Source organism: Psammomys obesus, unplaced genomic scaffold, assembly GCF_907164565.1.
Source record: "Psammomys obesus unplaced genomic scaffold, mPsaObe1.curated_primary_1811, whole genome shotgun sequence".
In the NCBI taxonomy this organism is placed as follows: Eukaryota; Metazoa; Chordata; class Mammalia; order Rodentia; family Muridae; genus Psammomys; species Psammomys obesus.
This window is the reverse complement of record NW_026596079.1, coordinates 36,151,397-36,179,052: the sequence shown is the minus strand read 5'-3', so window position 1 is coordinate 36,179,052 and position 27,656 is coordinate 36,151,397. Positions and strand designations below refer to the sequence as shown.

Sequence of the window (27,656 nt, the reverse complement as noted above, 5' to 3'; positions counted from 1 at the left end):
TATCTATCTATCTATCTATCTATCTATCTATCTATCTATCTATCTATTTATCATTTATTTATATTTATTTATTTACTTATTTATTTATCTGTTTATCTGTTTATTTATTTATTTATTTAATCACTTTATAGCCTTGTACCCAGGCCCCTCTCTCATGCCTTCCTTCCTCCATTCTCCCTCTTTCTTCTCAGAGAAGCAGAGGAGTGGAGGACCCCCAATAGGTACCAAACCACTCTGGCAGCGGGGCTATTTGCATCCTCTCCCACTGAGGCCTACAGAACTTTTTTTTAAGCAGTGTGCTAATGCTCCATAGAACCATGGACAGCTCAAGCACACCTGTAGTCAAGAAGCAGAGCCTCGGGATTTCGAAGATGGTGGAGGCTAGTGTGCAGCTCAGCTGATGGTGAGAGGACCAGCAACACGGAAATTGGTGAGTGAAGGGGCTGATCAACCCAGAACAGAGTTATCTAGACTTCCAAGAAGAAAGAGACTAACCATGATCTGAGACCTCCTAGAATCAGGTCACGGCAGACTCCTCTAGGAGGAGACACCCTGAGAGGTGATCCCCAGGCACTTCCTGGCACCCAAAACCCTACTCCCTCTTCAGAGGAGGCAGGAGGCGTCCAGCAGAATCTGCCACAGACCACACTGTCTGTACCCCAGCCCCAGCGAGAGCTGCAGCTCCCACCAAAACAAAAAAACAAAACAAAACAAAACAAAAAACAACAACAACAAAAAAAAAACAAACACAAAAAACTGACAAAACCCGAGATCGGGGCTGAGAAAACCCAATCTTTTCTGGCACTCCGCCATAACCCTGCCACGGCAGAGCGGAGGGATAGAGAGGCGCACAGCGGCTTCACAGCGCCAGGACCCAAGTGCTGCTGGCTGCTCCTAGCAAACAAACTTTAGCTCGGGATCTGGGACTGTGGTCATTCAACACGTCCTGAGATTCTCCCGGGTCCATCGTAATAAGATCTAGCACCAAGTCCTAACACCGGCGACCCCCGACCCCTGGCAGAGAAACCCCGGCTCAGGATTGGGACTGAGAAGTCCCAACCCCTTCTGGCACTCCCCTGAGAGCACTGCCATAAACTTGCCCTAGCAGAGGGGAAGGTCAGAGGGGAAGGACAGAGAGGCATCCTGCCACAGGACACAGCACCCCCTCTCCAGCTCACCCAGCAGCCCCTGGCAGAGAAACCCAAGCTCTGGATCTGAGGACACTCAACCCTACCTGGTACTCTCTTGGAATCAGCAAACATAGGTTCTACCGCCAGGCTGCTTCTGGCAGAGAGATCTGGGCCCCGGATCTGGGATTGAGAACACTCAACCTAACTCTTTCCCGCGCTACCCCGGGACCAGTCAACATAACCCTTCCTGGCAGAGGGAAAGGACAAAGAGGCAGCACACAGGAAAGGTGGACACCGAGTCCTGCGGCCACAGTGTCACAGAGCTGACTGTTAGCCTACCCGTGCACTTCCGCAGCAGGACCAAAACAGAGAGTAGTGAGCAAGGGGAAACCCTGTGCATTTCAACTGATCCTGCAAGAGAGTGAGTGAGCCTTCTAGGGAGAGATTGCCCCAGACCCAGAACCTCTCCACAGAAGCAACCAGACGAGATCCCTGCCACCCACACCCCTAGTGTGGGCATCATAGGGATTCTTGGGATAGCGACCCCAACATTGAAGCTTCTGCCTTGCGGGTCCACCAGTGTAATCCAGGCAAACAATCCTTGGATCTCAGTCAGAACTGCGTAATAGTGGCTTGCAGGCCACTGCAATAGTCAGAGAATCCGCGCATGCACACTGCGCCCGCTAAAAGCACATGCAAATAGCGCCAGCATCACATTCCTTACTTAGGCAAAACTGAAACCACAGTGCACACTCCCAAAGCAGTGAACCTCTCTCATCTTCCTGAAAAAACAGTCCAGAAAACAGAAAGAGAGGATCATAGCCCGAACTACAATCTCGAGGAACAAACAGTGAGGATTATAAATAACCGGATGGCTAGAGGCAGACGTAAGAACACTCCCAACAAAAATCAGGACATAATGACCTCACCAGCAACCCCACAAAACAATGGACACTTCAATTCACTAGATATACAAGAAAACGACCTCAAAACTATGTTTCTCCAGCTATTAGAGGCCCATAAAGATGAAATGAACAAAGCCCTCAGAGAAATAGCCAAAGAAATCGAGACTAACCAAGAGGAAACAAATCGTGCTCTCAGAGAAATGACCACAAAAATTGAGGCAAACAAAGAAGAAATGCACAAAGCTCTCAAAGAAATGTCCACACAAATGAAGGCAAATAAAGAAGAAATAAACAAAGCTCTCATAGAAATACAGGCAATTATACCCAAAGAAGCAGAGGTACAATTAATGATACATAAAGAGGAAACGGACAAAAAAATAGAAGCTATCATTGAAAAGCAGGAGTCCACATTCAAACAGATGAATGAAATGGTGCAAGACATGAAAACAGAATTAGAATCAATAAAGAAAACACAAATAGAGAAAAACCAGGAGCTGTAGAACATAGAGAAAAGATCAGGAACTACAAAGGTAAGCATCACCAACAGAATACAAGAGATGGAAGAAAGAATCTCAGGAGCCGAAGATACACTTGTGGAAATTGACACGTCTCTCAAAGAAAAAATAAAATCAGAAAAGTTCCAAACACAAAACATCCAAGAAATCAAGTACAACATGAAAAGACAAAACCTAAGAATAATAGGAGTAGAAGAAAAAGAAGACATCAGGCTCAAAGGTCCGGAAAATATTTTCAAGAAAATTATAGAAGAAAACTTTCCCAACTTAAAGAAGGAGGTGGCCATAAACATACAAGAGGCCTACAGAACACCAAGTAGACTAGACCAGAAAAGAAATTCTTCACGTCACATCATAGTCAAAACACTGAACCTACAAAACAAAGAAAAAATTCCAAAAGCAGCAAGGGAAAAAGGCCAAGTAACATATGAAGGTAGACCTATCAGAATCACACCAGATTTCTCAACAGAAACTATGAAAGCCAGAATGGCCTGGACAGAAATCATACAGTCCTTAAGGGACCATAGATTCCAACCCAGACTACTATACCCAGCAAAACTTTCAATCAACATAGACGGAGAATTCAAAATATTCCAAGACAAAGCCAAATTTAAAAAATATCTACATAGTAACCCAGCTCTACAGAAGTTGCTAGAAGGGAAACTCCAAACCAAAGAAAACATCTTCATCTAAGGAAACAGAGGAAATAGATAACCACACAACAACAACAACAACAAAAAAAAAAAACAAAAGAAAACAAGCAATGAAACTCATTGGCACCACCAACACCACATCTAAAGTAAGTAACAATTGTTGATCACTAGTTTCTATCAACATCAACTGACTCAACTCCCCAATAAAAAGACACAGACTAACAGAATGGTTGCGGAAACAGGATCCAACATTCTGTTCCATCCAAGAAACACACCTATGCAACAAAGATAAACACTACCTCAGAGTAAAGGGCTGGAAAAATGTCTTTCAAGCAAATGGTTCCAGAAAACAAGTGGGAGTAGCCATCCTAATATCTAGTAAAATAGACTTTCAGCCCAAGTTAATCAAAAAAGATAAGGAGGGCCACTATATTCTCATCAAAGGAAAAATCCACCAAGAGGACATCACAATTTTGAATATCTATGCCCCAAATAAAAGAGCACCTACATTCGTAAATGAAACAATATTAAAGCTTAAATCACACATTGATCCTAAAACCCTAATAGTGGGAGACTTCAACACTCCACTCTCACCAAGGGACAGATCAACTAGACAGAAAACAAATAGGGAAATAAAAACACTTACAGAGACCCTAAATCAAATGGACCTAATAGACATCTACAGATCTTTTCATCCAAACTCAAAAGAGTATACCTTCTTTTCAGCACCGCTTGGAACCTTCTCCAAAATAGACCATATAGTTGGTCATAAAGCAAGCCTCAACAGATACAAAAAGATTGAAATAATCCCTTGTATTCTATCTGACCACCATGGACTTAAGCTGAACCTCAACAACAACAGAAATAACAAACAGCCTACACGCAAATGGAAACTGAACAACTTGTTACTCAATGACAGCTGGGTTAAGGAAGAAATAAAGAAAGAAATTAAAGACTTCCTAGAATTCAATGAAAATGAAGGCACAACATACCCAAATTTATGGGACACATTGAAAGCAGTGCTCAGGGGAAAATTTATAGCACTAAGTGCCTGCAAGAAGAAATTCGTAACATCAGATACAAACAACTTAATGGCCCAACTGAAAACCCTAGAAAAAAAAGAAGCAGATACACCCAAGAGGAGCAGAAGGCTGGAAATAATCAAACTCAGGGCTGAAATCAATCAATTAGAAACAAATAAAACTATCCAAAGAATCAATGAAACAAAAAGCTGGTTCTTTGAGAAAATCAACAAGATAGACAAACCCTTAGCCAAACCAACTAAAAAGCAGAGAGAATCTATCCAAATCAACAAAATCAGAGATGAAAAGGGTGACATAACTACAGACACTGAGGAAATTCAAACAATCATTAGGTCATACTACAAAAGCCTATATGCCACAAAATTTGAAAACCTAAATGAAATGGACAATTTTCTTGATAGATTCCATCTTCCAGCATTAAGTCAAGATCAGGTAGAAAGACTGAACAGCCCTATATCCCCCAAGGAAATTGAAGCAGTCATTCACAGTCTCCCCTCCAAAAAAAAGCCCTGGGCCAGATGGTTTCAGTACGGAATTCTACCAGACCTTCAAAGAAGTGCTCACACCAATTCTCCTCAAACTATTCCACAAAATAGAAACAGAAGGTACATTACCAAACTCATTCTATGAAGCAACAGTCACCCTGATACCTAAACCACACAAAGACCCAACAAAAAAAAGAGAACTTCAGACCTATTTCTCTTATGAACATTGACGCAAAAATACTCAATAAAATACTTGCAAACCGAATCCAAGAACACATCAAAGATATTATCCACCAAGACCAAGTAGGCTTCATCCCAAGTATGCAAGGGTGGTTCAACATACGGAAATCCATCAATGTAATCCACCACATAAACAAACTGAAGGAGAAAAACCACATGATCATCTCCTTAGATGCTGAAAAAGCATTTGACAAAGTCCAACACCCATTCATGTTTAAAGTCTTGGAGAGATCAGGAATAGAAGGCACATATCTAAACATAGTAAAGGCAATATACAGCAAGCCTATAGCCAACATCAAACTCAGTGGAGAGAAACTTAAAGCAATCCCACTGAAATCAGGGACAAGACAAGGCTGCACACTCTCTCCATATCTCTTCAACATAATTCTGGAAGTCCTTGCTAGAGCAATAAGACAACTAAAGGAGATCAAGGGGATACAAATCGGAAAGGAAGAGGTCAAAGTGTCACTATTCGCAGATGATATGATAGTATATATGAGTGACCCCAAAAATTCAACCAGAGAACTCCTCCAGCTGATAAACACCTTCAGCAAAGTGGCATGATACAAAATCAACTCAAAAAAATCAGAAGCCCTCCTGTATACCAAAGACAAAAGGGCCGAGAAAGAAATTAGGGAAACAACACCCTTCACAATAGCCACTAATAACATAAATTACCTTGGGGTGACACTAACCAAGCAAGTGAAAGACCTGTTTGAGAAAAACTTCAAGTCTCTGAAGAAAGAAATTGAAGAAGATCTCAGAAGATGAAAAGATCTCCTGTGCTCATGGATTGGTAGGATTAACATTGTGAAAATGGCCATCCTGCCAAAAGCAATCTACAGATTCAATGCAATTCCCATCAAAATACCAACTCAATTCTTTACAGACAATGAGAAAAAGATTCTCAGCTTCATATGGAGAAACACAGAATCTCGAAAACAATCCTGTACAACAACAGATCATCTGGATGGATCTCCATCCCCGATCTCAAGCTGTACTACAGAGCAATAGTAATAAAAACTGCATGGTATTGACATAAAAACAGAAAGGATGATCAATGGAACTGAATAGAAGACCCATAAATAAACCCACATATGTATGAATACTCGATATTTGACAAAGATCCAAAACAATTCAATGGAAAAAATACAGCATCTTCAACAAATTGTGCTGGTCCAATTGGATGTCTACAATGTCTACAGAAAATGTCTACAATGTCTACAGAAAAATGAAAATAGATCCATACTTATCACCCTGCACAAAACTAAAGTCCAAGTGGATCAAAGACCTCAACATAAAACTGGACACACTAAATCAGTTAGAAGAAAAAGTGGGGAATACCCTTGAACTCATTGGCACAGGAGACAACTTTCTGAACAGAACACCAACAGTACAGGCTCTAAGAGCAACAATCAATAAATGGGACCTCATGAAACTGAAAAGCTTCTGTAAAGCAAAGGACATCGTCATCAAAACAAAACGACTGCCTACAGATTGGGAAAGAATCTTCACTAACTCTTTATCTGACAGAGGACTAATATCCAGTATATACAAAGAACTAAAGAAGCTGAAAAGCAGCAAGCCAAGTAATCGAGTTAAAAAATGGGGAACAGAGCTAAACAGAATTCTCAACAGAGGAATATCGAATGGCAGAGAAACACTTAAAGAAATGTTCAACCTCATTAGCCATCAGGGAAATGCAAATCAAACCACCCTGAGATTTCACCTCACACCCATCAGAATGGCCAATATGAAAAACTTGAGTGATAACACATGCTGGAGAGGTTGTGGAGAAAGGGGAACCCTCCTCCACTGCTGTTGGGAATGTAAACTGGTACAACCACTTTGTAAATCTATCTGGTGCTTTCTCAGACAATTAGGAATAGTGCTTCCTCAAGACCCAGCTATACCACTGCTAGGTATATACCCAAACTTTGCTCAAGTACACAAAAGGGATATTTTCTCAACCATGTTTATAGCAGCTTTATTTGTGATAGCCAGTACCTGGAAACAACCCAGATGTCCATCAACGGAGGAATGGATACAGAAATTGTGGTATTTTTACACAATGGAATACTACTCAGCAATCAAAAAGGAGGAAATCATGAAATTTGCAGGCCAATGGTGGGATCTAGAAAAGATCATTCTGAGTGAAATATCCCAGGACGAGAAAGATAAACACAGGATATCCTCACTTATATAGACCTCTAAGATATGATAAACATAATGAAATCTATACACCTAAAAAAGATAATCAAGAGAGCAGACATGGGGTAAGATGATCAATCCTCGTTTAGAAAGACAGATGGGATGTGCATTGAACTATGACAGGAGTCTACTGAAGGCATCTGAAAGATTCTAACTAGCAGTGTCTTCAAAGCAGATACAAAGACTCAAAACCAAACCTTCGGCAGAGTAGAGGGAATCATATGAAAGAAGGGGCGTTAGTATGATGGGGAAAGGATAGGAGCTCCACAAGGACCAAATATATCTGGGCACAGGGTCTTTTCTGAGACTGACATTTAAACAAGGACCATGTATGGATATAACCTAGAACCTCTGCTTGGATGTAGCCTGTGGTAGCTCAGTAACCAATTGGTTTCCCATAGTATAGGGGAACAAGGACTATTTCTAACAGGAACTCAATGGCTGGCTCTTTGACCCCCCATCCCCCAAGGGAGGAGCAGTGCTGTTAGGCCACAGAGGAGGACTTTGCAGCCAGTCCTGAAGATACCTGATAAAACATGATCAGATGATTGGGGAGGAGCCCCCCCCCCCATTAGTGGACTTGGAAAGGGGCAGGGTGGAGATGATGGAAGGAGGGTGGGATTGGGAGGGAATGAGGGAGTGGGATACGGCTGGGATATAGAGTTAATAAAATGTAACTCATAAGAAAAAATAAAATAAAAAAAAATGAAAAAAAAAAAAAGACACACACAGTGATAGTTTTCTGAGACTCTTTCTCCAACCAAGGACCATGCATGGGTATAACCCAGACCTCTGCTTGGACGTAGCCCATGGCAACTCAATATCCAAAGTGGGTTCCCTAGTAAGGGGAACAGGGACTGTCTCTGACATGAACTCAGTGGCTGGCTCTTTGACCTCCCCATCCCCGAGGGAGGAACATCCTTGCTAGGCCACAGAGGAAGACCTTGCAGCCAGTCCTGAAGAGACCTGATACGCTAGGGTCAGATGGAAGGGGAGAAGGACCTCCCCTATCAGTGGACTTGGAGAGGGGCAGGGAGGAGATGAGGGAGAGAGGGTGGGGTTGGGAGGGAATGAAGGAGAGGGCTACAGCTTGGATACAAAGTAAATAAACTGTAATTAATATAAGAAATAAAATTTAATAATAAAAAAGACACACAGCAGCAAAAAAAAAAAAAAAAAAAAAGTAGAGCCTCTGAAAGGACTTTCTCTGCTACCATGCAGCCTACTCATGTAGAGATTTGTAATAGAGGAAGTAGAGTATGGCATATTTTTGTCCAGTCAAGCAGCATTCTTTCAAGTGTCAAAATAAGACTCAGGAGCCTGTTTTATGTAAGACAGTGAATTTCGGCTGCTCCATGAGCCATTTGACAGTGGCCCATTGTCAGTATTATGAGGCTCTTTTGATCCTTCTGAAGATGTGTAGTCTAATAATAGTGTTTTTAGTGACATTTTTCTCAATAAAGTGAACATTAGGCTGTGTTTATTCTTTCTTGCCTTTTCCATATGGTTAGGTGTTCATTCAAATAAACTATTCTACTCTGAGGGACATAAATAAATTCACTAAGCAAAGGATATGCACCTATACTCTTGGGCAGCTTTGTAAATCTGCTGTGAAACACATGGCACAGCTCTGTTTGAAGCTGGTAAGCTGGTCCATATAATCAGCAACATCAATCATATATTCATATATTATGGAGATGACAATTTTACATCAGCATCAAGAATAAAACAAAAAGGAACAAGAAAGAGTAAAGAAGAAGAAGGAGGAGATCATCCTTTGAGAGGTTCTGTTTCTTGACTACAGGTGGGATTGAGATGTCCATGGCTCTATGGAGCATTAGCACGCTGCTTTGAAAGAAGTTCTGCAGGCCTCAGTGGATGAGCATGCACTTATGGACAGGAGTAATATCACAACAACATTCCTTATCACTTGCTATCATTTTAGGTCAGAAAATCTGATATGTCTTAGAGGTTATCTAAAGCATGTCTCATCCCTTAGTCATTGTTTAGAAATCTAAACACCTTACCTTCAATCGGCACTCTTGGCTGGCCATTGCTGATTCCCGAGTTGATGGCTTCTCGCCGACAGCCATGATTGGATTTTGGCCCTGCAGTTACCTTGTCTGCTCTGAGGTGTGTCCTCTCCAATCCATGCTTCGCTATAGGTTCAGGTTTGCCGTTCTGAAGAACAACGCTGTTCTTGGTACATCTCCGTATGGTTGGTACTCAACAGTCACATGCCCACAGCTATTGGGGAGAACACAGATTTTCTCTGGCTCTTTGCATTAGATTTTGATTGTATGGCAGAAGCTCTTCTCCCTGCATAAAATCATAAAAGTGAACTTCTTATATCTTAGTTTCTTCATCAATAATGGAGCCTTATAGATTTGTCATGTGAAGAGTCAATGAAGAAAAATATCTGTGTGATGCTTGTCATGACATTAGGCCTAATGCTGGGTGTGCCTTTCCATGGACAATCTTTTCGACATCCCTCATATCTATCTAGCCTATGGTTTAGCCACAGTACATATCTGTACATATTCAGCTGTCTATTTCTCTCACTATACTAAGGAGTTGAAAATTCGCAGTCATATTTACTTGGCTTTGCTGGGTTCCTTGAATTTCAGGTAACCATGGAAATTTAAAAGTGAATGTTTTGTTTCTCTATAAATGAAAAAAAAAAAAGATGGGAATTTCATGGGATGTACTGGTAATGGTAGGAGTGACATTGTTAGAACCCGAGTCTTCTGGCCCATAGCCCGGGAGAGCTGTGCTTATTTGGTTTTTCATTTCTTCCAATAGTGTTTAATGGTTTCAGTTTTCACACATTGTAGTTTTTCTTTTAAGTGAACTAAAGAATCAAGTTTTCTATTTTATAAGTGGAATTGCTCTCCTGATTTCCTTTTCAGAATGTTGGTTGCCATATATAAAGAAAAAAAACTCTGAATTTTCCACATTGATTTTGTAGCCTGAAATCTCAGCTCATTTAGTTGAAGAATAGTGTTTTGAAAACTCTTAGAACCTTATGTGTAATAAATATGCACATGAGATCTTATTATCTATAAACAGGTTTATTTCCCATTTCCAGTCTCTGCTCCATTAATTTCATTTCTCTCTTACTTTCCCTGGATAGACCTTCTAACAGTGCTAAACATAAGTGGGAAAGGAGGTATTCTAATCTTATTCCTGAACAAAGGAGAAGCTTTTCCATGTTTGTTGATGAATATGATGTTAACTGTGAGGTCTGAGTACCGTGAAGATAAGTAGCAGGCAGAACATGCAATGCAGGTAAAATGCCCATGTAATGCATATCCATCATGGCAATAAACAAACAAATACAAAAAGCTGGTACAGATCTCAAGGAGATTGTCATAAAACAAGATGAAGAACCCCTGTGACAACCACTAGGAGTCACCCAGGCTAAACTGTAGAAAGCAGCCCCCACCACTGTACAGACAACAGCGTAAGAGCGTGACCAGCTATCTTCCAGGCCACGCTGTGGAACACTCAGGAGCCATCATCCAGGCCACACCCGTAAGTGCTGGTACTTGCTGCGTGTTCCCCCTTTCTGCTGTCACTCTTTCATCTACCGCTTTTAACTTTTGCCCGATCCACTGCTGAAACTTGTTAAACTTAGTACTGTCCTCCAGTTTACCTTCCATCTTGAGGTATGACAGTGTGTGTTTGATCACATTGTTATGGCATATTCTTGTCTGTGAATCCTTCAGTAGCTTTCTCTGACTTCAATGATAAACACGAACTTCAGCCAAAACTTCTTAGTACACAACATCAGCATCTTCTCTTCTTTTTTCCTCTTCCCCTCCTCCTCTGCTCTAAGTTCCCCTTCTCTTTCATTTCTCCTCTGGCATGTTCTCTCTCTGTCTCTCTTTTTCTCTTTCTTTCTCTCTCAACTATTTTTATGCCCTTTGTGATAATACCACACTCTCTGTGGCCTTTCCGTTCCTTATTTCCTCTGCTTATTTCACCAATCCACACAGCTACAACCTTCAAAAAGCTCCAATGCCTTCTTAAGGAGGTTTGTCTAGACTTAGGTGTACACTGGCTTTGCCTCTGTTGTCCTTTCTAGACCCCAGATGAAAAATTATCAATCATGTTAGCATTTCATTTACAGCTGTTTTGCGCACTGTTACTATGAGCTTGCTGTAATATAACTTTGTGTTAACACTCTGAATATCCCAGGATAAACATTCATATGTAGTACATGCTCAAAAAAAATTTGAGTGAATGCATAATATAACACTAATGTTCACACTGACCTCCAGAACCGAAGACCAAGTCTTACACCATTCTTTGTGGGAGGTCATGACTCTCTTCACTTCTGTGCCTTTGTCCCGCTGTGTATGTGTCATTATAATACCCGTTCCACAGTATTAAATCAGTGGGCATTTCTAGAACATTTGATTCCTATTTTAAGTGGCAAAATTCTTCCCATTAGGACAGTTGGCCTCTTAGTAAATTTTTACATGGCTAGCTAGACACTAAAGATAAAAGATAAAAGGATAACTTTAGTGCAGGTATCCCTTTCCTTAGACCCTTTGGCAATAGAGCAAAAGTTTCAGGGATGAAGGAGATGCGAGAATCAGTTCCTCCAGGCCACATAGGGTGCATAGTAGTAAGGTAGAGCAGGGACAGAAGAGGTACCAAATGGCTCTCTGGGGATTCTTGTAGTGCACAGTGTAGGGAAGGGCAGCAGCTTCCTGGTAGATTCAGAGATGCTGTTAGCAGTGCAGAGACTGGGTGTCCTTCACTGGGGCGCTCCGGTGCTGGCCGCGTGAGTCGCTTGCTGTGGATGCATGGGCTGGGCTGTACGCAGTCACAACCGACCACTCAGGTCCAAGTGACTGGTCCCTCCCTCCTGTATCACTGCCTCATGTCTGCGTTTCAGTGTAGGCTGTTGATTAAACTCAAACTGATGAGTTAAAACCTAAATGTAAAATTAGATTTCAATTTTGGGTAGAGTTTGCTGTTTCCATTTAGACCCCATATCTCATTCCTGGGAGGAAAGCGTTAATGGCAAGCCTCAAAGATAATGCCTTCAACTTTCTCTACCAAAAGTGTGTACTTCACAGGGAACTGCTGTGCCAACCTCAGCAGAAAAAATACCAAGTAGGAGAAATTTTGAACTGTGGCAGATTGCAAAGCTTTTCAGTATTTCGTATCATTGCTACTGGGTTTAAACGACTTCTGAGTGCCTTGGAAATGTTTACATAAACCAATGCCATTACTGATAGTCACTGAAGCTAATTCATATTTTGTTGGACAAACGTCTATAACAAGATGATAGGGTATAATATGCTTTGGTAAATTCAACTTATTTGTATTTTGTGGGTGTAAATTTAAGCAGTTAGCTTACACAGTTTTCTAATTGGGAGATAATCTGTTAATTATAAAGCAAGAATGAAAATATTTAGATTTCTAATTAACATGACAGTACAAATATGATTTATGAATATGCCGTTTTTTTCCAGATGGGATTTTAATTACGGTTTTTAAAAGTCAAATATCTTTAATATATGGTATGTTTAATTAATTTATAACTGTGAAAATATTATGTAGAATTTTATAGCCTAAATGTATTCTGCACTCTTGGGTTTATGACTAATACAAATAAATTGAAAGTAGAGCTTATGTGAAGCTAGCACACACTACTTGAGGGATGCGATGCAAGAGAAGTCAAAATATGTTTGGGGTATTATAGAATACTTTGTTTGCTGTGCCACACATTGGTGACCAAGGTCAGCCTCCTTGTTCCACAGAGAACAGGTCTGACAGTGTTAGACAGAGAGCCCAGCTCACTCTGCATCACCGTTGTAATATCACTCTGCTCACTTCAGAACAGCCCCATCGGTGCCTGTTGATCTAGGTCCAGGAAGTTTTAAAACTTTATCAAATTTGTTATTTAAATTTATTTATGTTAGAGTTTCAAACACTAGAGGTTTGAAGAAAAAAGTGAAATAGTCTCTCTAATGAAGAAGTGGAATCCAAAGTTTAGACAGCCACCTTTTCTCATGTGGCAGCATGCACAGAATTCCTTTTTCTGTCTGTTGGTGATTTTCAATAGAATTTTATTTCATTATTTATAATGAAATGAAGAGCCCAAAGTTATGAATAGCTATCTAAAAATCTAAAGTAACATCCTATTCTAGAGGTCGAGGAAAACAAATTCTTAAATATAGGTGGAAATCTCAAATCATTGTAAGTTTGGTTATACTTAAAGCAATCCGTAAATGTCATTTGTGTGCGAGTGTGTGTGTGTGTGTGTGTGCACGTACATGTAGGTATGTATGTTTTTGCCTGTGAACATGTGTGAAAGCCAGAGGTCAATCTTGGATGACATTCCTCAGAGGGCCATCCGCCTTGTTTGATTATTTGTTTTTGAGGAAGTATTTCATTTTGTAAAACATTATATAGCATGTGTATGTACCTGTTGGTCTGTATGTACATTCCATGTGTGCATATCACGTGCCCGCTGAGGCCAAAAGACAGCCATATGCCTGGTACTGGAGTTATAAACAGTTAGGAGCCACTTGATGAACGTGCTGGGAACTGAACATAAGCCCTCTAGAAGAGCAGCCAGTGAGAACGGTGGTGAGAACCTTTCCATCGTGAACTAGAATTTCTTAAAGACTTGGAGCTCACTGAGTAATACAAGCTGGCCAGCCAGTGATTCGCAGGTATCTTCCTGACATAAAGAATAGCTTTTTCATATGGCTTTCAGGGATTTAACCCAGGTACTCATGCTTCTAGAGAAAGCGCTTTACTGACTGGTTTATCATCTGAATTCATACAGATCTTAGACTGTCAATGTCTCCTAAATTCCTGTATTTTATGACTCGTCTGTGTGGCAATTCCATTTAAATCACCTTCATACATGAATATAATTTAGGAAGCTTCTTTCTTATTATTCATATTCCCTTTATCTTTTTCAGTAGCCTTGTTATTCTAGTTAAGACTTCAAGAACTGCACTGATTTAAGGATGGAGAGAGTAGACAGCCTTGTCTTGTTGCTGATTTTAGTGGAAATGCTTTGAGTTTCTCTCCATTTAGCTTGATGTTGGCTGTCTGGTTGCTGCAAATTACCTTTATCACACTGACATGCATCATTTGTAGGCCCATTCTTTCTAGAACTTTTAGCATGAGGGGTATTGGATTTTATCAAAGTCCTTTTCTGCATCTATTGAGATAAGCATGTAGCTTTTGTCTTTCAGTCTGTTTATTGATTTCAGCCTTCAGTTTGAATATTTCTTCCTGTCTATTCCTTTTGGGTATTGTACTTTCTTTTTTGTTCAAGAGCTTTAAGGTGTGCTGTTGTTACTAATATATGACCTCCTCCCCCCTTTTTCTTTTAATGTAGGCACTTAGTGCTGTGAACTTGCTTCTTAGAACCACTTTCATTGTTCCAATTAGTTTGGATATATTTTCATTTTTATTTAATACTAATAATTTTTAATTTCTTTCTTAACTTATGTTTTCATTCAGTAGAGATAGGGTTGGTCTGTTCCCAAGCTAGGGCTAGTGTTCCGGGACAGGGACTTGGAAGATGGAATTGGGGGATGGATTGGAGGACAGGGAAGACAGTGAAAAATTGCCTCCCTGATTCCCAGGCTGTCTGGCCAGCGGTTTTTAGCGGGGGTGGGGGATGGGAGGTGGGGAGTAGGGGGTTGTGGAAGAGGAGCTGCCTCAGTTGTTGCAGCATGTGAAACAAAGGGGAAAATGATTTCTGTCTTAGTATTCTTCCATTTACTGTTATTTCTCTGGTTCTTAAGGGGAGATCTGTAGTTTGCATTTCATCTTTGCTCTTCATGATGAATTTCCATGCTTCTGTTTCCTTAGAGAGAAACTGCTTTGAATATGTACTTTTGGGGTCTGTTTCTTCATTGTATGCGTTCAGCTCAGAGCATTAATAAACTTAACAAAAACAGGTAGAACCCATAAGCAAAGGCCGCTGTGAACAACGACTTTGCACAGCCATTTAAAGCAGCTTATTCTGCCCAACCTCACAGCAGTGAACAACCCACCAACACCATCTGAATACTGAACTACTCTGCATTGTCTGCCTTCTCTCTGAAGTCTAAATAAGCACAGCAACCTTTATTAGTAAACACCAAGGAGGAGCTACTTTTTTCTCCAATATGAAGGTGATGTAACTGAGACAGGGAGCTTAAAGCCTGAAGGATTAGATGTACTAAGGTGGTAGCAAGTTGGAAATATGATGAGCACTTCAGATATTGTGATGTATAAATATAAGTTGACTAAAAATTATCAATAAAAATAAAGCCTAATAAATATTAGTTTTCATTATCTAATGTGTAAACAATGTCCTTTGCACTTAGATTATTTCTTTTATCAAGATCAAGTTTATAAAACACAGTTTTCTAAGATGATGAAAAATATTTCACAAGCCTATACTTCTGTAGGGGAGACTTAGCATCATCATTGTTCATTCAGATTTTTTCCAAAGGACCTGTTTCTTTTAACTCTTCCATGATGGCCCTCATGTTTCTGCTGAAGCTCTGGGCTGTGATTGGAGCAGTCATCAGCAGCTGGCCTGTGATTGGAACAGCTTTCAATGGTAGACAATAAAGGAATTGTTCTGATTCAAGTAGGTCCTAAAAATGACCTGCCAAGGGTCAGTAATTTGGTGAGACACAGCAAAGTCACTTTTGTGCTGCCTCTTTGAGGCAGCATAAGTGTGCATAATGATATGCTTTAAAACTGCTGCCTTAGATACCAGACATCCTAATTTTATTTTTGATACATTTCAACCCTTCATTGTCCATAAAAATGTGAGAATTTAAGTTGTTCTTTTTCAAACTTTGTCCCTAATTCTTACCTCTGTCAAGCTTTCCCCTCTCTGATTATATTTGAAATCAAAATCTGAGCACCTCGAGAGACATTTTTATTTACAGCATTTTTATATCTTGGTTGGATATGTCCCTTTGATATTTTGTGTTTTCTTTTCTTTAATAGGACTTAAATCATGCAGTGACAACAATGTTTTCCTTTTCTCCACTGTAATTCTGGCACATATAACTGTCCGTGTCATTTGAGCATGTGGTGAATAAAGGAGGGAATATAAGAATTCCCCCCAACCATGATTTCACTTTATGCTTCTACTACAGTGTTAGCACCTCAAACTTTTCCTCGTAAGCCCTCTGTATAATTTTATATTTATAGGGGTTTGCAGAGCCTTTTCAGCAAACCTTGCAAATCCCAAAGCCACATTAGGCAAACTTGCATCATTCATAGTGCACAGATCAGCAAATAGAAACAGTAAAGGAGTTGAGTAAACCCAAACTTTGACATAGTTTTTGACTCAGGAGAATAGAAAACATTTTTTTTAATTCAATGGCTTTTTATTTTTATTTTTTTCATTTTTATTGGTCTTGTATTCTTTTTAATTTTTATTAATTATTTATTATAATTTATTCACTTTGTATCCTGGCTATGGCCCCCTCCCTAGTCTCCTCCCTCCCTCCCTCCATTTTCTCCTTCTATGCCCCTCCCCTAGTCCACTGATAGGGGAGGTCCTCCTCCCCTTCTCTCTGACCCTAGCCTATCAGGTCTTATCAGGACTGGCTGCATTGTCTTCCTCTGTAGCCTGGCAAGGCTGCACCTCCCCTGGTGATCAGAGATCCTGTCACTGAGTTCATGCCAGAGACAGACCCTGCTCCCCTTACTAGGGAACCCAGTTGGAAACTGAGTATGTGGGCTACATCTGAGCAGGAGTTTTAGATGTTCTCCATTAATGGTACTTGATTGGGGTATCAGTCTCCGCAGGGCCGCCAGGGCCCAGGATTTTTTTTTTTTTTTTTTGGTGTTGTTGTTGTTTTGTTTTGTTTTCTCTGTTGGTCTTGTTTTGGAGCTCCTGTCCTTTCCAGGTCTTTTTATCTCCCTCTTCTTTCATAAAATTCCATGCACTCTGCCCAAAGTTTTGTTATGAGTCTCAACCTCTGTTTCCATACCTCAATTAGTAGAGTCTTTCAGAGGCCATCTGTGGTAGGCTCCTGTCCTGTTCCCTGTCTTCTGCTTCTGATGTCTATCACATTTGCCCTTCTGAATGAGGATTGAGTATCTTCCCTAGGGTCTTCCTTGTTGTTTAGCTTCTTTAGGAATATGGATTTTAGTATGTTTATCCAAATTATATAGCTAATATACACTTATAAGTATATACCATGTATGTATGTATATACAAGTATATACCATGTATGTCTTTCTGCTTCTGGGTTACCTCACTCAAGATGATCTTTTCTAGTTCCTACCATTTGCCTGCAAATTTCATGATATTCTTGTTTTTAATTGCTGAGTAGCATTCCATTGTGTAAATGTACCACTATTCTGTATCCATTCCTCAGTTGAGGGGCATCTAGGTTGTTTCCAGATTCTGGCTATTACAAATAAAGTTGCTATGAACATGGTTGAGCAAATGTCCTTTTTGAATGATGAGGCATCTTTTGGGTATATGCCTAGGAGTGGTATAGCTGGATCTTGAGGTAGCACTATTCCTAGTTGTCTAAGAAAGCACCATATTGATTTCCAAAGTGGTTGTAGAAGTTTATATTCCCACCAGCAAAGGAGGAGGATTCCTATTTCTCCACATCCTCTCCAGCATGCATCATCCCTAGAGTTTTTGATCTTAGCCATTCTGATGGGTGTGAGGTAAAATCTCAGGGACATTTTGATTTGCATTTTCCTGATGAGTAAGGATGTTGAGCATTTCTTTAAGTGTTTCTCTGCCATTCAATATTCCTCTATTGAGAATTCTCTGTTTAGTTCTGTACCCCATTTTTTAATTTGATTACTTGCTTTCTTGGTGTTTAATCACCAGTTCTTTATACATTCTGGAGATTAACCCTCTGTCAACTAGAGGTTTGGTGAAGATCTTTTCCCAATCTGTAGGTTGTTGGTTTGTTCTGATGATAGTGCCCTTTGCTTTACAAAAGCTTTTCAGTTACATGAGGTCCCATTTAGTAATTGTTGATTTTAAAGTCTGTGCTGTTGGTGTTCTGTTCAGGAAGTTGTCTCCTGTGCCAATGAGTTCAAGGCTCTTCCCCACTTTTTCTTCTATCAGGTTTAGTGTATCTGATTTCTGTTGAGGTCTTTGATCCACTTGGACTTTAGTTTTGTACAGAGTGATAAATATGAATTTATTTTGATTTTGCACATGAAGACATCCAGTTAGACCAGGAGCATTTGTTAAAGATGCTGTCTCTGGTGAGGGGGCTGCAGTGTTGCTACACAGTGAATAAACTATAATTAATAAATATATAAATAAGATGAATTAAATTAAAAAAACAAATAAAATAAAATACAAAAAACAAACAAACAAAATGATTATACTTCATTTTGTAAATTACTTGCATATGTATATTTTGCTGCATTAACTCATTCATTTTTCCACTTTCTGGCTTTAATTGTATGTCTTGTGTCTCTTTAGTGACATTTTGATTTCATATTTCCATAATTTTTTTTTGTTTTCAGTAAATGATGGCCTAAAAAATAAATAATAAATAATAAAAATAAATTCATGACCTCTCTTTTCCTTGTTATTCCATGCATATTTATGTACTTGCATACATATTCCTAAATCTAATCTGCTTAGTTCATATAATGCTACTTCTGCATATATTTTTAGGACTGACCATTTGGCACTGGACAAGTTTCTTTTTGAACAGGTTTCTATCTGTCTGTCTCTCTGTCTTTTTTGAATCTGAATCTTTTATGTAGTTGCTTTTGCTGAAAAACAAAGAAGTGTTAATAATTTTAAATAATTAGTTGGACCCAGATAAAATAAGTGAATCAACAACTGTTGAATTTGTTTTTGCTTTTGTACACGATCTAAAAGATCTACAAGTAATTATATTCTATGTAACTATTACTATACATTCTTTTGTTATTATCTTATTTTTATTCTAGGAAATGTATATTCTCCACCCTCATAGCCAGAAACATCAGACTGGACATTTATTAAATAAATAACTATGGCTTATGTAATTAAATATTACAGTGTTTATTTCTAATAGTAGTCTTCTTTCACTGAAGTAAGCCATAATATGAAGGAAACTTAAGCTGGACTTTATAAATTTTTTATTCAAGGAGAGGAGATTTCTGGAAGCAGGAACATAATGATTTTCTGTCTGTTCTGAAACATATGGGCGTGGAGTTGATCAGTTTATTCAGAGAGAAGCCAGGCTTGAGTTGACAGGATTTAGAGGGTTGGAGGGGTGGAGGCAGATGAAGGTTGACAAATAGGTCTGTGCATTGATGGACACTGAAGCAATCTTTGGGCTTGGAGGTGGGAATCCATCTGTTTATATACTGCATTACATTCTTAAATGCATTGTTTATAGGAAGTTTTTCTCTTTCCTCCAAAGTTAATTCTAAATGTTGAAATGTGTATGTTCTGAGAGTACAGAAAGATTCATTTAATGTGTTTAAGTATTTTTTATACTTGAAATAATTTTTTTAAAAATTCAATCTGCTGCTTTGTTTCTTTCTGTTTTTAATTAAGCCAAATTTTGGCAGTCTTTTTGCCTGGCTCATGCACATGGGATTGAACCTTTAATGACTCATCAAAGTGTATTGTAAAATCTGAAAGCACTGGCTAGTTTAGACAGATTGTACTCTTTCAAAGCTTGATATTTTAGTGCTGCTCCTGAGTGCAATAATGTGCACCTGGAAGACGTGAGTTTGGAGCTGAAGACTTAGTTCCAAAGTGCAGAGTGCTGTACACAGCCTTCAGAGGAAGGAGAAAAATTGTCTCACTGAAGAGTGGGTATTTAACGTGAGTGGAGAGAATCCATAGGATAGACAGATGTGAAGAGGATCCTGAGGGCCTCCTAAACAGGGACTCTGAATGTATCTGCATCTTGTTAAAATTGTTTTAAAATATTGTTTGTAGTGTTAAAGGCAAGTTTTCACAGCAAGTGTAATGAATTCCAGCTGATGGTACATGCAAAGAGTACCTCAGAAAAAACTGGTGCTTAGGTCCTCATCAGACAACAGTGATTCCCACTGAGTGCTAAGGGTTTGAATTTGCACAAAGAAGCTATTGAAATAAATTCCATTTCATTTATTGCATTGGTTCATTTTTAAAATTTATATATAGCCAGGCATAGTGGTATACCCCTATACTTGGTGAGGCAGAGGCAGACTGATCTCTGTGAGTTTGAGGTTAGCTTGGTCTACAGAGTGAGTCCAGGACAGCCAAGGCTACAGAGAGAAAGCCTGTCTTGGAAAACCAAAACACAAACAAAAAGTTATATATATTTCATGGTTAATGAATATGAAAATATTGGCTAAGATTATAAAGAATGTGGACTTGAATGTGTGCAGAGATTGAAGACTTCATTGCTTTCATGATATACATGGTGGAAAGGTAAACAAAACAACAAAAACAAAATCCAGCAACTCTTAGTGAGTGCATGAGGAACATCTCTCTACACTGAACTTAGAAGCACCTGCCCATAGGAAATAAATGGTGATTCATCATTGGAGCAAAAGGCCAGCTGGGAATGCTCATCTCCAGTGAAGAAAGTCCACAAGGATGAAGTGGATTCTGACCCAAGGCCAATGGCTTTCTTGATTAAATCTTGGCTGGTTGGTTGGTGATGGGACTATTCAGCTGAAGATAAGATACACCAGTTGGTGGTGAAAGGGGGACAGCAGTGGGTCTAGAGTAGTGCATTGTAGACTTTGCCACTTGAAGCAAAAGAGAGCAAAGGCGCTATCTCAAGTCAGAGCTCAGGCAAACAGAGGATTCAGAGTCAGGACCACAGAAGGACAGAACCAATAAGAAGATGGGGAATGGAAAGGTGTAGGCAGTAGAGTAACATCGTCAGAACAGATGGGTTCAATGGGCATCTAGAATGTTGCCTTTGTAATTCATACAAAATAGGATGAATTTGCTTCATAAAAATTCAACAATATATTGCATAATCAATTATCTGGATGAAGGAGAAAAAGAGCCCAACCCAGTTTTAGAGTGATCTCGGCTTCCAATAATAATGTATTTTAAAATTGCTCCAAGGTCATTACTGATTATTTCTTTGAATGTGACAAAGGCTTCCTGTAATTTGGAGATGGGAGCTATTTTGGATGCACATACTTGAGACTCCTGTGTATACAACTGGATCTCTGGAATAAATGCTTTATATCAATTACTGACATACCCAATTGAATACTAATACTGCCCATGAAATGACTTCAATACAATGAAAATGACAGCTGCACTACAGAGAAAAGACACATGAAGCCTTGCATTAGCTAGTCTCCAAGGTTACCATCTGTTCTGATCTGAAGTTTTAGTGTGGGAATTTTTCAACTGGTGCCAAGATAGTATTTTCAGGGTAGATATCAGTGGCTGTAAAAACAGCTTGGAAGATCTTTGAACATTTGTAGAGGTTCTGTCTATGCTTACTTAATCACTCAGGTGTTAGAGAGGAATACATTTCTGTAACCTGCTAAAAAAAAAATTTATGATTACAGAAATTGCTAGAATGTCATGATTATTTGACCCTACTTTGCACACAAAAAGATACTAATTTGCATATTATACTGCTAGCTTATGTTCTCAATAGAATCAAGAGGCAAAACAGTTTTGAAAAGTGTCTTATGCTCTGGAGTTAATGTATTTCATATTTTAGAGCTGATAAACAAACTTGAGTAAGGATAAAATAGCTTTAGAATATAAACACTTTCAGCTAGAGAGCTTGCCTCACATGGGTGCAAACCTGGTTTGATCAGCAACACCACTTAAAACCAGGCATTGTGGGTGCCAGCCTGTGAAGGTAGGACTCAGAAAGTGGTAACAGAAAGGTTACCTTTGCAGAATTTCAAAGTCATCCTCAACTATGCAGCGAGCGTCAGGCTAACCTGCACTACCTGAGATCTAGTCTCAAAATAAGAAACAAACAAATTTACATACATTTAAAACTTAAAAATAATTAAGCATCTCAGAAGTCCCAAACCTTTACATTCAGCCTCCAAATAAAAGCACAATGAAATTGTATAGCTGAAAAGAGGCAATTCTTTTAGTAAATATCTTGAAGAATTTTTCTTTGTTATTACTAGTACTTAATAAAGTCATAGAAAAATGTTTTTTGTCACTCCTGGAAGGATTTGATATTGCCTGCCTCATGATAAGAATACAAAAAAAAAAGATGATAGAAAAAAAATAATGGCAATGGCAATGGTGCTGGAAATGTTTTCTTGTAACTATAGAAATTCATTCTTAGTTTTTCAGCTTTTCCTGGCATGGGGCTAGATTTTAGGTCTGTTTCTGAATCACCATGTGTATTCCTGGGTAGACTGGACTGTCCCACTCTGCAGCCAGGTGACAGGTATTTCAGGCTCTGCAGCTGAGACTCGGGTCTTCAGGCCTATCTCTGTAGTCAGAGAGGGAATGTCTTCTAGTGAGTCACTGGACAGAAAAGCCTGTGTCTACTGTTGAGAGGAGCTAAAGCTGAATAATAGGGCTGTTTCCTGAGCCACGATAGGAATGAGATTATCAAGTTGACTGGCAGGACTACTGACTGTTCTTCCTCTAGCTTCCTCTGTGGCCAAAGACTTGTTACCTTGCAGCTGAAACTGGCTTGAAATACTTTTTAGGGTGATTTCCGTATATTCTGAGAGATCTGTTTTGACGGCACAGCCTGTGTGGCCGGTCAGGTTTTTGTGAGTCAGTGGGCTGGCAGATTTCTTCTGACGTTAGGAGATCGGACTGTGCCCAGTTTTGGGTTATCACCTTCCTCTAAGTACTCTGTGTCTTGTGAAATGATAGGTTTCAAGCTATTCCTTGCTTCCAAGTAACTGTTTTTGCCTTGTAGCAGTTGTATCCATGCTGATTACAACTCTGAGGCAGAATGACTCTTTCTCTTGTTTGTACAAGCAAGAAATCACCTTCTGTCTTGTATGACATGGTCAATGAGTAAAGTGTGTCCTGCAGGTAAGAAGGGACAATCTATTAACTGATGGTAAACTCACATGCTATAGCATATGGTTCTGAACTTATCAAACCTGGCAGATCACCCAAGATTATAACCTCCTCACCTGAATAAAAATGATGGATATATAAAACACGGACCTGCCATCCAACATTCTGTGTATCCACCGTGGACTGGACAGGTGACATCTTCACTATCCCCGATGCACTAGTTCAGCATTGTCTCTGATGCTTCATTTGATCCACTTGAGTCAGAGCCTCTACCTAGTCCTACATCTATCTTCTCTTTGCTCCAAGCCTGCCCTTCCCTGAACCAGCACTGTCTTGAAATGGCTAAGTTCTGTGTGACTCTAACAGATCCCAAACTGTGTTTGTGGAAATGGCACTCAACCACCCGCAGTGACTCTTTGTCCTGGGTCAGCTCTCTGCCCCTTGCCTTCAGCAAGACTTCTTTCAACTCTGCAGCCTCTTTATCTCTTCTGTAGCTGTTGTGTAGGTTGTGTAGATTGTGAAGTGAAATGTGTGATCTTTGAGTTAGTAGTGTTTGTGGTTAAGAATGGAATAGAAAAACCCGTGATTTTCAGTGGCCACAGTGTTAAGTGAAATCAAGATTACTGGGTAAATTTTAGTAGGTAAAACTAATGTGGTTTGTGACTTTATTATTGTCCAATAAATTAGGGCATGTCTTTCTGTGTTCTGACATGGTACACTCTCAATCCTGTTGCTATGTTTATTAATACCTGGAGAGCTCTGCATACTCAATAATGTAGATACAAAAGACTCAAGTCCCTTTTTCTCTAAACTGACAGCTTATTTGGGAAAGGACAAACACCATACATTTTATTGCTAATTTTGATACCACTAAATTCAGAAAGGCAGGAAGCTTGAGGCAAGGGCTCACTAGATCTGTGGATTTTGTACATGTACCCCGAGTAGGTGGATAAGTGAGAGTAGAAGGAGATCAGTCTGATGGATGATTTAGACTAATCAGCACTTGGGTTGGATGAAGGGAGATTGGTAATGAGCATTGCAAGCAAGCAAGGAAGCTCTGTGAGAACACAGTCTAGAATTTAAAATATGGATCCATAGAGTTAGTTTATAACAAAACCAAGAAGCAAGTGATAACTCAGTATATCTAAATTATGTACAAAACAGGACTTTAATATTCTCGTGATGATTTGCTTTTTGACATGTTTTGGATCTTCAATATAAACATATTCTCTTTCTACCATTACCTCTGTCTTTTGTTCATTTATGCCCATTGTCTCTTGCAGTATTCAGAGTAGAATTTGAATGAATGTTCTACCTCCTCACCAATACAACATAACACTTAGAGCAGAATGGATCATTGGTTTTAAGTTAGAATATTGTATTTGGTATCCCTTTTGGGGGGTCCAAAGTTACTTTTTCTTTGAGCTGTAATTCATGGCATACAGTTTGGATATGTTTTTGTTTTTAATATAGTTTTTATTTATATAGTTAGCACATGTGATTTTTATGGCCCAAACCTCTAAACATTGTGACTCTTATTCCAAGTAGTATTTTATAGCTTTATTATCTCAAATACAGGATATATACAACTTGTTTATTATGCATTGAGTTAAACCAGCATTCACAGAATTTTTAGATTCAAACAATACAAAACAGCAATGGGACTAGGTTTTGAAGCTGCTTCTTTTGTGTGAATAGACTCACCTTACAAAAGTTGTTTTGAATATTGTGTTAGTTATTTGCAAAGTCGTTGCAACTAGAAGACCTTGTTAAAATCTCATACTTCTTTCAGCAGGATTAGAAACATGAAATCTTATTTATGAATAATAGACATTTAAATATGTTATTAAGGCACCATCTCGGTAATCCATTATTATATTTAAGAGCTCATCATATTTATAATGACTATATTAATTATAAGGTCTTTCATTAAGCTCACAGGCTATTTCCTTAATATCACGCTAAAAGAATGACCAAAAATGAACAATTGTATCTACACTTACAATTTCCAATCCACCTGGCTATTGAGGGATGTCATTTTACTTCAGATGTTTCTAAAGGTTTCATCTAACATGAAAATAAGCTGTGTTTCGCTACAATGAAGAGACAGATAGTGGTTTATAGTTATGCTACATTTTGGCTGAAAGTTATAAATTCAAATCCGGGTTGAGAATAATATTTTTCCTAGTGTTAATCTAACAGAACGTTTTATTGTGAATGCTCATAAAGACAGTATTTTTGTGTTGGTGAATATTCTAATAAACCCAATGGCTCATTTTATAGTTCTAGTCTTTGCTTATTATTTTCTCTAATCATATCTTCCAATGGAAACTCTTAGTAAACTTTCACAGTATAATTCAGTAAAGAAAATTTGATTGTGTACTAAAGTAATGATATCCAGATACACAGCTCTCTAAGGGCAGAATTAAACATATCCAGAAGAATGTATTGTATTGGAAAATGCCCCATGCATGCTGTTTTTGTTAACAGAGTTCTTAAGTGTTAAGCAGTATCTAAGAAAGGTAGAGAACTGTTTGGATGACAGAATATGCAGTTTCTATATTCTTAGCCATGTACATATACATGTCTTAACCTTAACTACAGAAGGGATGTACTTGACAGTTTCTTTCAGAATGTATTCGGACAATTTAGGGTGTGAACCTTCATAACTGCTTATTCTATGAGAGGATCAAAATTGTTTTGGCAGTCAGTTTCTGGTCAAAATTGGAATCCATTAGAATTAAGTTTATTTCTCTGTTATGCCATAGTACCTCATACCCACTGGTACAAACCCACTGATTTTTATTTCATGTTTAATTTTTTTTTCGATTTATAGATACATATACTTTATTAAGCTTGTATTTTTCCTTATAGGTTTAAATTGCTGACAAAATGAAACTGAAATGTAGGAGGATTTGTTTTGGATTACCACCAGTTCAGAATTTTAGTACATATGTTTTGCTCCATTAAATCTGGATCCCAGATGAGGCAGGACACCATGGTAACCAAAGGGTGTGGCTGAGGCTCCTCATCTCATGGCAGATAGGAAGGAAGCAGAGTCAGTTGACAGCAGAAGCCCACTAGGGCAAGGTTTAGCCTTTAAAATGAAACTCCAAACGGCCAACTTCCTCCAGCCATGTCCCAACAGTCTATCTCCTGATCACCTATTCAAACTTTTAATTCAGGTGAGGGCAGAGCCCGCATGACCTAATCACAGAGCATGTCTAGACATGTGCTGTCCTGCTGTGGTGAGCTTTCTCATCTAGTCAGCTGGCATGCAAGATTATGTACCACACAGTCCTTAGCACCTCTTTTAATCTGGTTAGTAGTTGGGCACAAGATATTGTTGAGCATTAACCAATCTAGGCAAGATGAAATTTGATATTTATTATTATAAATTATACAAGTAAAATTATTTAGCCAGTCATAAGCTGATTCCATCTCTCTTCTACTGAATATTCATTCTTCTTTGAAGGACACAGAGTTTATAAAGTACTTCACGGGCAGACCACTGGTATTCTTTTACTATCTGATGTAGCTTTTCTCTGCGACAGACACATTAGTATGTATTTGGGTGGGGAAATACCCAGAGAAACCACTGCATGTTCTCATCTTTCTTTGAAAAGCTAGGCTCTCTGATCGATAAAATTCAAGTAGAATTGTTATATGTAAATTTTAGGACACATAATGTTTTTATTTTTCCCCTTTCTGATGCCTGGAGTGCCAACACTCAGTGAAGCTCAGCAGCCCAGCTTAAGGCCAGGAAGAGGACACATATGTTGAAACAAGAAATGAAAGGTCCCTTACCATGAGGAATTATCCTATTTTCATGGACTTTATTTCTTCCAGTTCCTTCATGTAAGAGACAGATAAACGGGCCTTCTAAGACACTTGGACACTGGATTTTAAACACATTTTAGCTAAGCTTCTTGGTAGTAATTCATGGGCTTCTTCAGAAAGTCTTCTCGAATCTCAGCAACTGAGCCAGAAGACTCTCTCATTTGTACCTATATGCATGTACCCTGCGGTGGCTTTTGCAGAAAAAATCTTCTCCAATTTCTGTAGTGACTTTTTTTTTCTTACAAAACCTTGCTTGGAAATAGGATCAGTGTCTGTTTTAAGTGTCGTTCATCTTTCCTCCTAACCTATACTCATGTCACTGTTAGTGCGTCGAGAATATAGTTAACTAGTATTACTTATTAGGGTGATAGAAGAGCCTGAGTTGTTTAAAGTGATAACAGAAATGAGTTACCTTTGCTCTGAGAAAATTTTGGTTCAAGATTATAGGGCAGTATACACAATAAGTGCTCAAGCAATTGTGTGCAGAGTTATTTGTTGTGGAAGAATGCTCCAGCGTTCTCCTCCATGATACTTAATGTCATTTCGACACAGAACAGCAACGAGTGCATTTCTATTAGTCTTAGATGAGTAATGTAGTCATAACTCATGCCAAGACTTTGTGTTTGTTTTTTCACACACACACACACACACACACACACACACACACACACACACACAC

General features: G+C 39.0%; 1 protein-coding gene across 2 annotated transcripts in view; it reads left to right on the top strand.

The window, feature by feature from the left end:
- The window catches only part of Oxr1 (oxidation resistance 1), a 432,963-nt gene that overhangs the window by 55,039 nt on the left and 350,268 nt on the right, over positions 1-27,656 (top strand). The gene's annotated exons all lie outside the window — the stretch shown is intronic.